This window comes from Lytechinus variegatus, chromosome 5 (assembly GCF_018143015.1).
Source record: "Lytechinus variegatus isolate NC3 chromosome 5, Lvar_3.0, whole genome shotgun sequence".
NCBI classification, from domain to species: Eukaryota; Metazoa; Echinodermata; class Echinoidea; order Temnopleuroida; family Toxopneustidae; genus Lytechinus; species Lytechinus variegatus.
The window spans coordinates 6,345,061-6,357,764 of NC_054744.1; the positions used below are offsets into that span (position 1 = coordinate 6,345,061).

A 12,704-nucleotide genomic window follows, 5' to 3' on the forward strand; every position below is an offset into this window, starting at 1 on the left:
GATGTCACAAAACCAGGAAAAATGGAAATCATGAACACCAATTATAATAGCAGAGTATGAGAATTGCAAAACACATCAAACTGGAAAGCTGCCATATCCAAATGCAATTCCATGACTTTTCACTTGGGCCATTTTTAGAATCATATGGACTTGGGTCATTCTTACATTCATATACATGGTAGACTTCTATAGTAAGTAGTAATGAGAGAGGGTGCTATGATATGAATGTAAGAAAAGTCTGGACTTCAGCTTTTCTTACCTTCATTATTAAAGGCATTTCTGAGATGATTTCAGATTTATCATTCAATTCAATTCAATTCATTTATTCAATTCCAATAAAACTTACACATATCATACAATTGCGTAAAAAAACTTGAGCAGTGAAAAATTCAAAATATAGTATTGAAATATGATATACAATATAAAAAGAACACATCATTATTGGAATAGGGCGGTCATAAAAAACCAAAAGGAATTGTCTGGATAACCACCCTTGATAACATAGTATAGAATTAGATTAATTCAATTTATAAATCATATTTAAGTAAAGAAAATTTATGAATAGGTAATGGGCATATAATTGTATAATGAAAACAAAACAGAACACAACAAGATACAAAGTCCGCACAAACCCAAAACAATAACAGGCAGTGCAGTAAAGACAGAATTTAAGTACTAGTGATTAAATAAAATTTCAATTTCCTTTTGAAAGAATACATTGAGTTGAGAGACTTTATTGCAATGGGGAGATTATTCCACACGACTGGTGCATGATGTCTAAATGAAAATGATATATAATTTTTATTAACAGTCCACAAATGATATTTATTTTTATCAATACACAAGATGAGCCATTGTACAAGGAACAATCTCCCTTGTTTAACTCAATTTTGCCAAAAATTGGACTTGGGCCGTGTACAGCCTAGATGTTATATGAACACTATGCTATAAGACATCCGTTTGAGATGATAAAAAATAAGTTGGGTGATTACGATGTCAACGTTTTAGTGCTGGTATTGCCCTGATTTATAAATCAGCACAGCACAGAGCAGATATTGAATTTTGTGATGTGTGGTTTTGTTTTTGAAGTTCAGATACCATCCACCTAATGATTTTTGGGGTATCCCTTCTTGAAATTGTTCCTTTCTTTTACTCGTGCATTTCATAAATGACTAATTGTCCAATTTAATTTAGATGAAAGAGTAGAATCTGACCTTCACAACAATCAGTCACCTATTTCAGGGTTCCCTGCTTTTCAAGAAAACAAAATTCCCTGATGACTATTTGAACCCGTTCCCAGTTTTGCATCTTTTCTAAGTTGTTGCAGTGAATTAGAAGTAAAAAAATAAACCATAACCAGTCATTCAATGGGTTTTGTTTTGATAATCAACAAAATATGACTAATATGCTTTCGACTTTTGGATCGATCAAAATTCCCTGATTTTCCCCTCATTTGAGGCATTTTCCCCCGATTTGAGGTATTTTTAAAAATCAAATTCCCTGATTTTTCCCTGACTGGAAAAAGTAAATTTTCCCTGATATCCCTGATGGGCTGGGAACCCTGTTATACTGATTACGAAGGATAGGTTAAAGCATCAATAATTCTGGGTTCATTATTTTCTGGGATGCACTCTGTAGACAATAATTGTAAATCCTGCCTAACTTACCACTGGTTCTGGTGGCATATCCCAGCGCATTATCTGGTCCATTGACCCAAGTTTGTTGAGTTCATCCTCCAGCATGGCAACAAATTTTCCCTAATCTTGGTACATATTTCCTGCTTCCCGTTAGGTCTCTTCTGCCAGATGAACCCTTGATTCCAGGGACCTGTTCTAGTGAATAGCACTATATGCCCTCTGTAAAGACAAATATCAAAATACAATAAAATTCAACTCTCAATTCTGAAGTGAAATGGCTCTGTAGGTCTCATGTGCAGGATTAATGACTGTGACATTGAAATACCAAGCATTTTCTGTTTTCCATTTAGAAAATTGTTAAGGAAAACAAGTCCTGTTTCTTAATAAACAATGCTCATCTTTGATTCATTAAACAAATGGACTGCCAATATATAAATAGCGAATAGGCATGAGTGCGATGGTGCGAGATTTCGCATGAGGTGAAAGAAAGATGCTCTATTCAACGATGCGTTAGCCGAGTTGAATAGAGCATCATAATTCATACATGAATGGCTTATTGCCAAAGTTACATCAAATAGAAGATTTGATGTTATTAATTTATGTTAGAACATCCAATATAATTTTCAGGTTCGTTTCTTCTGGGACACACTGTGAAGATAATTCGAGAATATTGGTTAGCCTTGAGTGGAATGCATACAAATATTGTTCTTCAGCGAGTAACAATATTTATATGCATCCCAGGAAATAGGTCATCCAATATATTTTAGATACCCCCACAAATTTCAACATAAATTAATAAAGCCAAAAAAATGTTTTTACTCACCATTTTATGTCAATCATGAGCATATTTCATTGTTAAGTAATAGCTTCATGCGCACAATTATTTATTAGCACATAAACTAGCTGTAGTGTCACGTCATCTGCATAATTATGAAAAGCGCAACTAATACACAATGCAATTTCATTGCGACGGAACAATAGCTTCATACGCACAATCATTTAATAACCAATGATAATCTTATGGGTGGGGCAAAATATTCATTTCATCCAATATGGAAAATATTGGATGGTTTTCATAGGCATACACATTAAAAATCAGTTTTAACATTTTGTCTCTTTGAAACAACCTCGCAAGACGTCAAAAAATATCTGCGCCTCTAAAAGTAACCCTATGCATCTAAATAATAATGATAAATACTGCACAACTTACCACTGGTTTCTGGGCATCTTCTGGACATCTGACCTGAATTTCTCGAGTTCATCCTCCAGCATGACGGCAACTTTTTCTTGATCTACCTCCATATTCTATGCTTCCTGCTGGGTCACTTCTGCCAGATGGAACCTCTTTTCTAGGGCTGTGTTCTCGTGAACAGTACTCTATATACCCTCTGTAGGAAAATAAATTTAAGAGAAAACTTAGTTCTTGGTTCTGAAGTGGAATGACTCTTAACAATCTCACCTGCTTTACACAAATCAATATACACAGAATTGATGACTTTGTGACCCATAGAAAGCGTCTCCAGTCATTTCTACTGATACCAGCGAACTCCGACCTTATCCCTTTGCACGCTGATGTTGCAATTTTGCACATTTGTACAATTAAATTCAACAATCGTAATACTTAGTTTTCTCTCCTAACTTCATATTAAAGATGCGAATACATAGCAAAATTTCTTGGACAATCTCTAAAGAATAATCATCAGTATCAATGGAAATCTTGATACTTTATTGTCCCCTTACTTAAGTTAAAACTTAATTTAGCGTGCAAGGAATTAAAGGAAAATGAAACCTTTGGAACAAGATAACTTGTACGAAAACAGAAAAAATCAAAGAAACAGGACAACAAACATTCGAGAAAGATTGATCAAATAATACGAAATTTGTGTGAGCATTGGAAATTATTGTAATGTAGATCCTCCAATTGGCAAACAATGCGACAAAGATGTGTGATGCCACATGTGAACAACATTCCAGTTACTTTATATTTCACTTAAACTGCCCCTTATGACATCCATCAGTAGATTCTTTCTATAGGAGGGCATGCAATACAGATTTTCAAAGAATTCCTACATTAGGATGAAGAGATCACATAAGATAGAGCAAAATAGACATTTTGGGGTCATTTTATAGTCCATCACACGGAAAGTTGGTCACCTGTGACATCACACATCTTTGTTGCACTGCCGAGAGCTCCATGTTGCATTAGTGATCCCAAATTCGCAATATTCAAATGCTCATAACTTTCTCATTATCTGACTGATTTAAGAGTGTACTTCAGAACATTACTTTATTCCATTCGCTTCACTGGCTTATTCTTAATTTAATTTTCGTCTGCTTATTGCTCTTTTATTTTCTTTGCGCATGGATGGGCATATTCTTGTAAGTTATGCCCTGGCACAGGGATCTTTGATCAGATGGGAGTTCTGAAGGGGTGGTGCTTTTTCGAGTGCCCCCACCCCCTTTGGTCATCCCTTCCGCATACTGCTCCCTGATATCACTGACCTTTGATCTGTTTTTTTTGAGGAAAGATTTCCTACAGGTATGTCCCTATCAAAGTTCAAAGAATACTTCTCCAAACCCCCTTCTTTCGTTCTCTTTTTCCTTTTTTTTTCTTACTTCCGAATTGAACTTGGATTTGAACCTCTTGCTGCAGAACAAGGCATCTCCAGTCTGTCGCCTGACTCACTGAGCTAGCAGGAATTGTTGAAAGCAATGGGTTTCATAATGGTTATCAGCCAATATTATGAGTAGTTTAGTCTTCCAGAGTAATGGATATTCATTTTTCTGACTAAATAAACCGACGCCATTGGGAATTACACACACTTTTTTTATATTGCTTGCTTCTTTCCTTCCCTTCCTTCCTTTATTTCTTCCTTAATTCCTTTCTTCCTTCTTTCAATCCTTCCTCTCTTTCTTTCTTTTGTCCTTCCTTCCATCTCCCCTTTTACCTTCGCTTTTTATTGCTTCTTCTTTCTTTTCTTTACAACTTTCTGGATTTGTTCTTTCTTTCTGTAAGCCTATTGCTTTCTTTCTTTCTTTCTTTTTTTTGTTCCTTCTTTATTCCTTCCTTCCTTTCTTTTATCCTTTCTTTCTTTCTTTCTTTCTTCCTTCCTTCTTTCTTTCTTTCTTTCTTTTTTGTTCCTTCTTTATTCCTTCCTTCCTTTCTTTTATCCTTTCTTTCTTTCTTTTTTCTTTCTTTCTTTCTTTCTTCGTTTCTGTCTTGCTTTCTTTTTGTCCTTCATTCCTTCATTTTATTTGAGGGGTAATGAAAGGCTAGAAAAAATAAACTTGAACCTTTTTTTAAATGTTTTCTTTATTTTGGGGGACCAGTAGATTTTAGGTAAAATTTGAAAAACTGTTTATCTACTGGTCCGACATGAACAGGTTGAACCAGTAGAAAAAATGGGTGTGGAGCCCTGTCTTATGTATTCTATTGTTTTCTAAATTTCTTATGTATTTCTCTGTTTTTTGACTTGTTGTTTTTATTGTTTTTTCAATGAAAATTGTCGGGGACTTTATTTTGACAAGATAAAATTAATTGATTTTAAGCAGTGAAAGGGGAAAAAAAGATGATACATTTATGAATTTTGGCTAAAAACACTATTTGCATTGGATTTGTACACAAATTCACGTTTTTGAGTAATTTGGGAACTGCATGCACTTACAAAATGTTGCTTAATTTTGGAACCGCGTACCCGAGGTCACAATTTTGGTCTCAAAAGTTGCGCGAGTCTTGAAAGTAAAAAGTCACAAGCGACGTGGTCACAAATTTCGAGCGGCGGATTTGTCACGAAAAATGTCAAGGGGGAGGGGCTGAATCAGCCCCCCCCCCACTTCTTTTTAGAGTTAATCCACACTTTGCCACTCTCCACCCAGGTGTTAAATGGGTACCCGGTAGGATGTTAAAGCCTATATGTAGTATGCCTAGCAATTGAGTCTTGGAACTCTTGTTGGAATGCTCCCCAGGGAGTGGAGAAGGTGCATACAATTTATGCGTGCATGCAAGGATCCGATGACTGGGGTAATATTTCTATTGAGCGCCTAGAGAGGTCGTTCTGATACATTAAGCGCTATATAAATGCGAAATATTATCATAATTATCAGAGTAACAAACAGAGGCCAGTGCTTCTCAGCCAATCAAAAGCAAGGATTTCACTTAAATAGTCAGCAATGACAATTTAGTCAGTGGTGACAACTTTGATGAAACACCTACAAGGTTTATGCTAAACGATATAAAATAATGACGGAATATACACATACCACCACACATCATGCCATGCCTACTCTGACCTAGCATCAACGATGTACAGTGAGCACACTTGGCCGGTACCTGGAAGTTGGTTATCACAAATTTGTGCGTCTTGTGCGTTGGTGTGATGGGGGCGGCGTCTCCCCTGATGATGTACCCGATGAGTGGACACTCTGCAAAAAAATTATTATGAGGAATATTGTGTAACAATACGAGGTACATAATGGGTTCTATGACATTCACTCTGGCGACGATTGCTCCACTCTAAATTCCACACACTAATCACATGACCAACTTCAACCCTGGGTTAAATACTGTACCCTATTCTAAACCTAATCTCAAACCTAACATAAAACCCTATTGCAACCTTAACCCTATATCTTAGACGAAATTAAGCCCGGAACATTGTCGCAGAAGCAAAAGTCCTGTCACCACGTTATGAAGTATACAAGATGCTTTCTATTCAATACTTATAACTTTCCTTTTTTCTTTCTCTCTTGTCTTGAATCAAGAAACATTTTTTTTGTAAAAATGCAACAACAACAAAAAGGAAGATACATACAGGTGTATTGGCTATCAAAGCACCAGGAAGAGTGAACAGATTTGATTTAATTATTTGATAAATTATTCAATAGAGCGATTTTTTAATCAAGTCTCCTTTAATAAGAGAAAGACTTTGAGATTGACTAAACATCCACTCAGTGGCAGACCGTGACCTGGAGGAGACAATGATTGGAGGGGCACTGTATTGTTTGTGAACAATGCTGTGCCCCTCCAATGCTTTGTCTCCTCCGGTCACGGTCCGCCACTGCATCCACATCCATGGAATCTTATCGTGCTGATCAAAAAAAGGTAATAAAACTACACAACACAATGTGGACCATTTCACAATTACTATCAACGGTGACAAGAGGTCATTTGCTGACCTTTGAATAGTTTTGATGACTGAGAAGCTCGGGTAACTGACTACGCATGGGATGACTGTTCAGGAATGATAACTTGGTCGTGCTGACAGTGCAGTGAAATGGTCTTGGGACCCGGTAACATTCAGAATTTACGATTTATGGTGACTTTTCCATTACTGTACTTACCACGGTCAAACAGGGCTCAATAGCCAATCGAAATCAAGATGAAAGCCATAATGGCAAAGTTACCATCATCATCAGTATTTATGTATAAAGCAGGTCCTTGATCAATTTACTTCATGATTTGGAATGTTGGAAAGCAACATATGAATGAAAGTGGAAACATGTGTATTGATATTACAAAATATATATTCCCAAACAAAGTTACTGTAATCTGATTAACCAAACAGATCCCTGATCAATTTACTTGACATTTTGAAGGTTGGAAAAGCAACACACGAATGAATATAGAGACACACTGTGTGGAGCTGGAAAAGCTAATTATGGAATGAAGATATCTCGGGAGGGGGGGGGATGTATCCCTGAATAAAGCTGAGTGGTAGAAATCAACTAAAATCAGTAACCATGGTAACAACCTACCTTTATCATCAGTGGGCACAGGTTCAAATGAAGCACCTGTGTCCTTGACTGGTTCTTCCATGTCAGACTGTGTGAATAATGAATGAACATAGAAGAGAGGATAGTGACGTGGGGGATTTGGCAATGAAAAGCATACGTATGAGCAACAAAGAAAAGATCAAATAAACAGAAATCACGGTCTACTGGCGCATCGCAAGAAACTTGCAATCAATTGCAAGTCAAATTTAGGTGTAAAAACCATTATTAGTCTTGTAAATTAAAAATTTGCACTTGATGGCTGACCTGCCTCTGGCAACAAGAAATAAGAATCAGTTTGCTCTGGTTAAAATTGGTATATCAATTGTAAAATTAGCCATCAATCATATGTCTTCCAATCAATTGCAAACTTGATTGCTGGATGGCTTCTAACATCAAGAAGTATAAAACAAATATCTATAGTTGCATTTCATTGCTGGTCGGCTCCTTGCGACCAAAAAATAAAAATAAATTGGCTACAGTTATAATTAGTATATCGATTGTTAATTAGCAATTAATGATGTCTTCGAATCAATTGCAAACTTGATTGCTGGTCTGCTTGTTGCGACAAGAATAATGAAGATTTTGCTATGGTTACAACTACATCAATTGCAAAATTGTAGCACTTATTTGCAATTGATCACAATGTTTTCTTGCAACACCCTCTACTTCTATAAAAGCCTTGACAAGACATTTGCCATAAATATTGAGATGGAATGAGAGTTTGTAGGACCATATTATTGGATCAAGGAGTTTTAATCTTAGACTGAATAACAACAAACATATTCCAATGGAGCAATGCCCAGCTTGAAACACCAGACATCAAAGGCAAGAATGTAGCTCAAATATTGTTTGTGCTTCCTTATAAATGGATGGCTGCTTGAAAAAATTTAGTGCCATTTGTTTACAGGTCTTTTTTTTTTAAAACAGCTTAATCCAATTCTCTCATCCTGTAAATATACTTTTCGTATGATCAAACACATTTTCTTCTTATGAAACTTTCAGGTTAGAAGTAGATGTATTTGGATTTATGGAAGTTCTTCACTTGCATATTGTTAAGATTCCAATCTTTCAGAACATACATTTGCTAGATAGTTTAAAATTCTACATGAGTAAAAAAAAATACATCGGATAAAATATGAGAATATTTTAAGTAGAAACCAATTGATAATGCATATGAACAGATGTTATATGTTTTTATCCACATGAAAAAAAATATATTGAAGGGAAAGTCCAAGAATTTGAGCGTGTTACGTATGGGACATTTCAGAGGCTTTAATGAAATAAAAAATAGTGTTAATTGACTTTGATTAGATTGAATACCCTCATGATGGTAGACATCTTGAAGAATAATAATGCAAAAAAATGGTGACATTTGACCTTGAACTTTTAGAGAGAAAAGATGGGCCGTTACGTATGGGATACAGAAAAAAAGACAATTTTTGAAACATATTTTTCAAGTTGAGAATTCTCTGAAAGTATTTCATTTGACAACTTGTAACTTAGTGTGATAGAAGTCACAATACTCTTAGTATATTACAGGCAAGTTTCATGTCATAAGCTAAATCCCTCTAATTACAGACTTTAATCAAACAAATTAATGGCATGTTACATAACGGACAATTTGTCCCTAAAGAGAACATACACAATTTTCCCCATAATTCAAACAAGGCAAAAGCGATTTTGTGTCTCGCCCACTAATGAAAATAACCAGAAATATCGTGATTTGCGAGGGCATGCTACAGAATTGTATGAAAACTTCATTGTGAAATGACTGGGATGGAATAACACTTGTCATAAGAGCCTTGCACGTAAACTTTAATGTTGACCTGAAAATTACCTTTGACCTTACCATGTGACCTCCCACTGAAGCAAAACATGCAGGTCGCCTAAGTTCATCTACCATCCAAGTATTGTTAAAAAGTGACTTACGGATGCAGAGTTAGGTGTTATAAGAGTCTTGTTTAACCTTGACCTGAAAATGACCTTTGACCTTCTCATGTGACCTCTGACTGCAGCATCACATGCAGGTCCCCCAAGACCATCTACCATCTAAGTTTGGTTGAAAAGCAACTTAGGACTTATGTGTTATTAGATTTGTGATGGACGGACGACATTTGAATCCCTAATACCCCTTTCATAAACCTATCCTCCAATTAGCAACCTAAGAGTAATGCGGATAATTCAATAAAAATTGCGTTCATTAACTCCGAAAATAATCCGCACTAATTTTTACGAGCGCCAGTCCTGAAAAAGGAGGATAATCATCATGGCAACCGCACACCCCCCCTCCGATGCAGTTGCGTTGGAAAAGGGTGACCTTGTGACCACTCCATGGCAATTATCCGCATTACTTTCGAAATGCGTTCATGAAGTCAAAATCTGGTCCCGATGCTGCTATTATGCACTTGTTCACTGCTACCACCCTGCCTGTGAGGAATCTACAGGTACATGTAGGACTATGGTATGCCAATGTTGTACAGAGCACACACTTTAAACTCATTAAAATGTAACTTTTGTGACCAAAATTACTAATTTCCATACAGTTGCAATTTATTTTCATTAGTAACTTGGGAATAATTTTTGTAATCACCAGAGCGCTCAAAAACTTGAATTTTGGGCATATTTTTGTGTATGCCCTCTATTGGTGGAAAGTAATATGGCAAGAAAATTTTAATTTTTTGATCTTTATTTTCAATGAAGAAAAAAATTATTTAAAGTATCAAATTTAAATAAGAGCCAAGTTGTATGAACAATAGGTGTAGTGGAAACTCTCAGTGTAAAAAAATCAACCATTTGCCCCAAACAAAAAAAGGAGAATAAGCCAAACATTGCCACCCACTCATTCAATGAACAAGGTATTTTGCCACACATGGAGATATAACCATGATAACTGAGAACTGTTCATTGAATGAGTGCTATTATGCAGATAATTGCAGCATCAAAATAATGCGGATAACTCTGCTCCTCCTCTGATTTTATGACCAAATTATGCTGCTACTAGCCGCGTAATTGGGTCTATGAAAGGGGTATCAGTCTCGCCTTCACCTCTGGTGGGCGAGACAAAATAAAAGTGATAAAAAAATCTGAAGACGTGAACGAACAGGAAGTCTCAACAATCTTTTGTTATTTTTAGAGGCGAGTGCATCTGGAACTCTTTCCCCATTTCCCTTTATGGAGGAAGGATACAGATAGAGAGTTATACAGAATTATATGCGAATCGGGTGTCCGTGGCATGCATTAATTCAATTAGGGCCTACAAGCACTCATTCAATGAACAAGTAAAGATAGAAAATTAACTAACACAGACTTACATGTGTGGGGCTGAGTGGGCTGACATCTTCAAAGTTCAATCTAATCTTGTCTGGAGCTCAGCTCCCTGGTTAGTCTGGCAAGGCAAAAGTTTAGTCATAGTTTAGTAGTGGAATAAAAGTCACCATTCTTTCTGCAGGAATAGAAACCACTCAAGTCCGACCGCTGCCAACATGTTTCAGAATCAAGCAGTACTGTTGTTGTTGACTGAGTTTTTTTTAGCTTATAACCTTGGGCAGCTAATTTAGGGTTAATTTAGATCAAGAGTGTGACGAAACCGGAAGTGTACTCTGATTGGTCAGATATTTCATGGAGCCAGCTAGCTGCACTGGGGCCACAGAGATGTATAGGCCTAGTATATATCTCTATGACTGGGGCCATCTCTATGTTGCTCGCTGGGGCCTGTTGCTTAAAACTTTAAACTTTTACCTGAGATTAAAACTCTGGTAAAAGCTGAAAACTAAGCAGGGGCCGCGGAACGGTTTTAAAAGTGGGGGGGGGGGGGTGACTATATGCTAAAAATCACAATCATATGGTCATTTTTACGTTTTTGTACACGGTCTTGGAAAAAAGTGGGGGGGGGGGGAGGGGCTGAAGCCCCCTCCCACACTCTTAAAACAAATCAGTCAAATTGACAAGACCAGTAGTCAGTTGGGAGTAACTGATATGGCAATATCACTGATAGTCACATTTCTGACATATATTCTAGTCAGAAATAACTCTGTTCTAGTATATGACTAGAAAATAGTAAATGACTAGAAAATAGTTAAATATGTCTAGAATAACAGTTGCACCCAGCTGACCCTAGTCATTTTTGACTGATTAGTTACGTACGTAACGTGCCCTATCGTCAAAAAGACATCCTTTTTACGTGTTTTTTTTATCGCGCATGCCTTTATCCCCTCACCAATGTAAGTGCCCCCCCCCCCCGGGGGGGGGGGTCTGCACACACGCTTATCTGCGCGATTCTAATAAAAGAAGAGAGAAGAACACAAACTTTATACATGCAACATATTAGACAGATTCATTAAAAATCCGACTCAAAATGTTGGAAAATAATGAATTTTGGGTATTTCATGTGACGGCCGCAAAATGCCGCCTTTCTCATCAAAATATCAAAATCCTGTGCAAAGAGAATGGGCGCGCAGATATGGGGTAGGCCTTATCATTTTTTGTTTTTCAATTTGAAAATGACTGCCCAAGGTTTTTTACAAGAAAATCCTATGATGTCTTTTAAATTTGTATGAGATATTTCGTACACTTACTCATGATAATACAAGGAACATTATCAATTAAAGGAAAGACTTTGCAAAAAGAAATGTTACTCTGAACTCAACCGTTATATAGGTGCGCAAACTTGGGACGACGACAATATAGATATACCTCTATGTGGAGCCCCAATTAGTTCCCTTTATATGACTAGATCCTTGTGATTTGATTGGTTGTTTGTTATTGTTCATTCAGCCCATTTTGCAATGACGTCATCAACCGTGCAATTTTTGATCCGGCCATCCATACGATTTTGTCCATGCACTCGCACACCGAGACTGCAGCTGCAGGCACCAGCAGTGCGCATGTTGTAATGACGTAGCAATCAACAGACCTACTTCGGCAAACTCTTACTGCGCTGCATGAGCATGTTTCGCATCGAACTTATTCATAAATTTCATATGAAAAAATAAATCAATTTTTAGGTGTCGCAATGGACAGAATACTTCATTCGGTGAACGGATGAAATAATGATCCATTCAACTCATATTTTGTATACTATTGAATTCTCCGCGATGACGAACATCTTCATAATGAACAATAACGATAATAATAATACATGAGATTTGTACATCGCACTTTCCATCTTGATTAGATGCTCAAGGCGCTTCAGAGCAAAACAACAACAAAAGCTACCTTTCTGAACAATGTCTATCAAAAACAGCTTTCTATGTTTTCAGGTCGCCCTTATATAGCTTGAAGGTGGTCACTGAAGTC

General features: G+C 36.7%; 1 long non-coding RNA gene across 1 annotated transcript; it reads right to left on the bottom strand.

Moving 5' to 3' along the window:
* Positions 1-1,549: 1,549 nt before the first annotated feature.
* LOC121414738 lies at positions 1,550-10,910 on the bottom strand. Its single transcript, XR_005969899.1, has 3 exons — positions 10,721-10,910; positions 2,848-3,025; positions 1,550-1,856 (listed from the first exon to the last, which is right to left on the bottom strand). It is a non-coding gene; the product is annotated as an uncharacterized LOC121414738 (long non-coding RNA).
* Between the last annotated feature and the right edge of the window lie 1,794 nt (positions 10,911-12,704).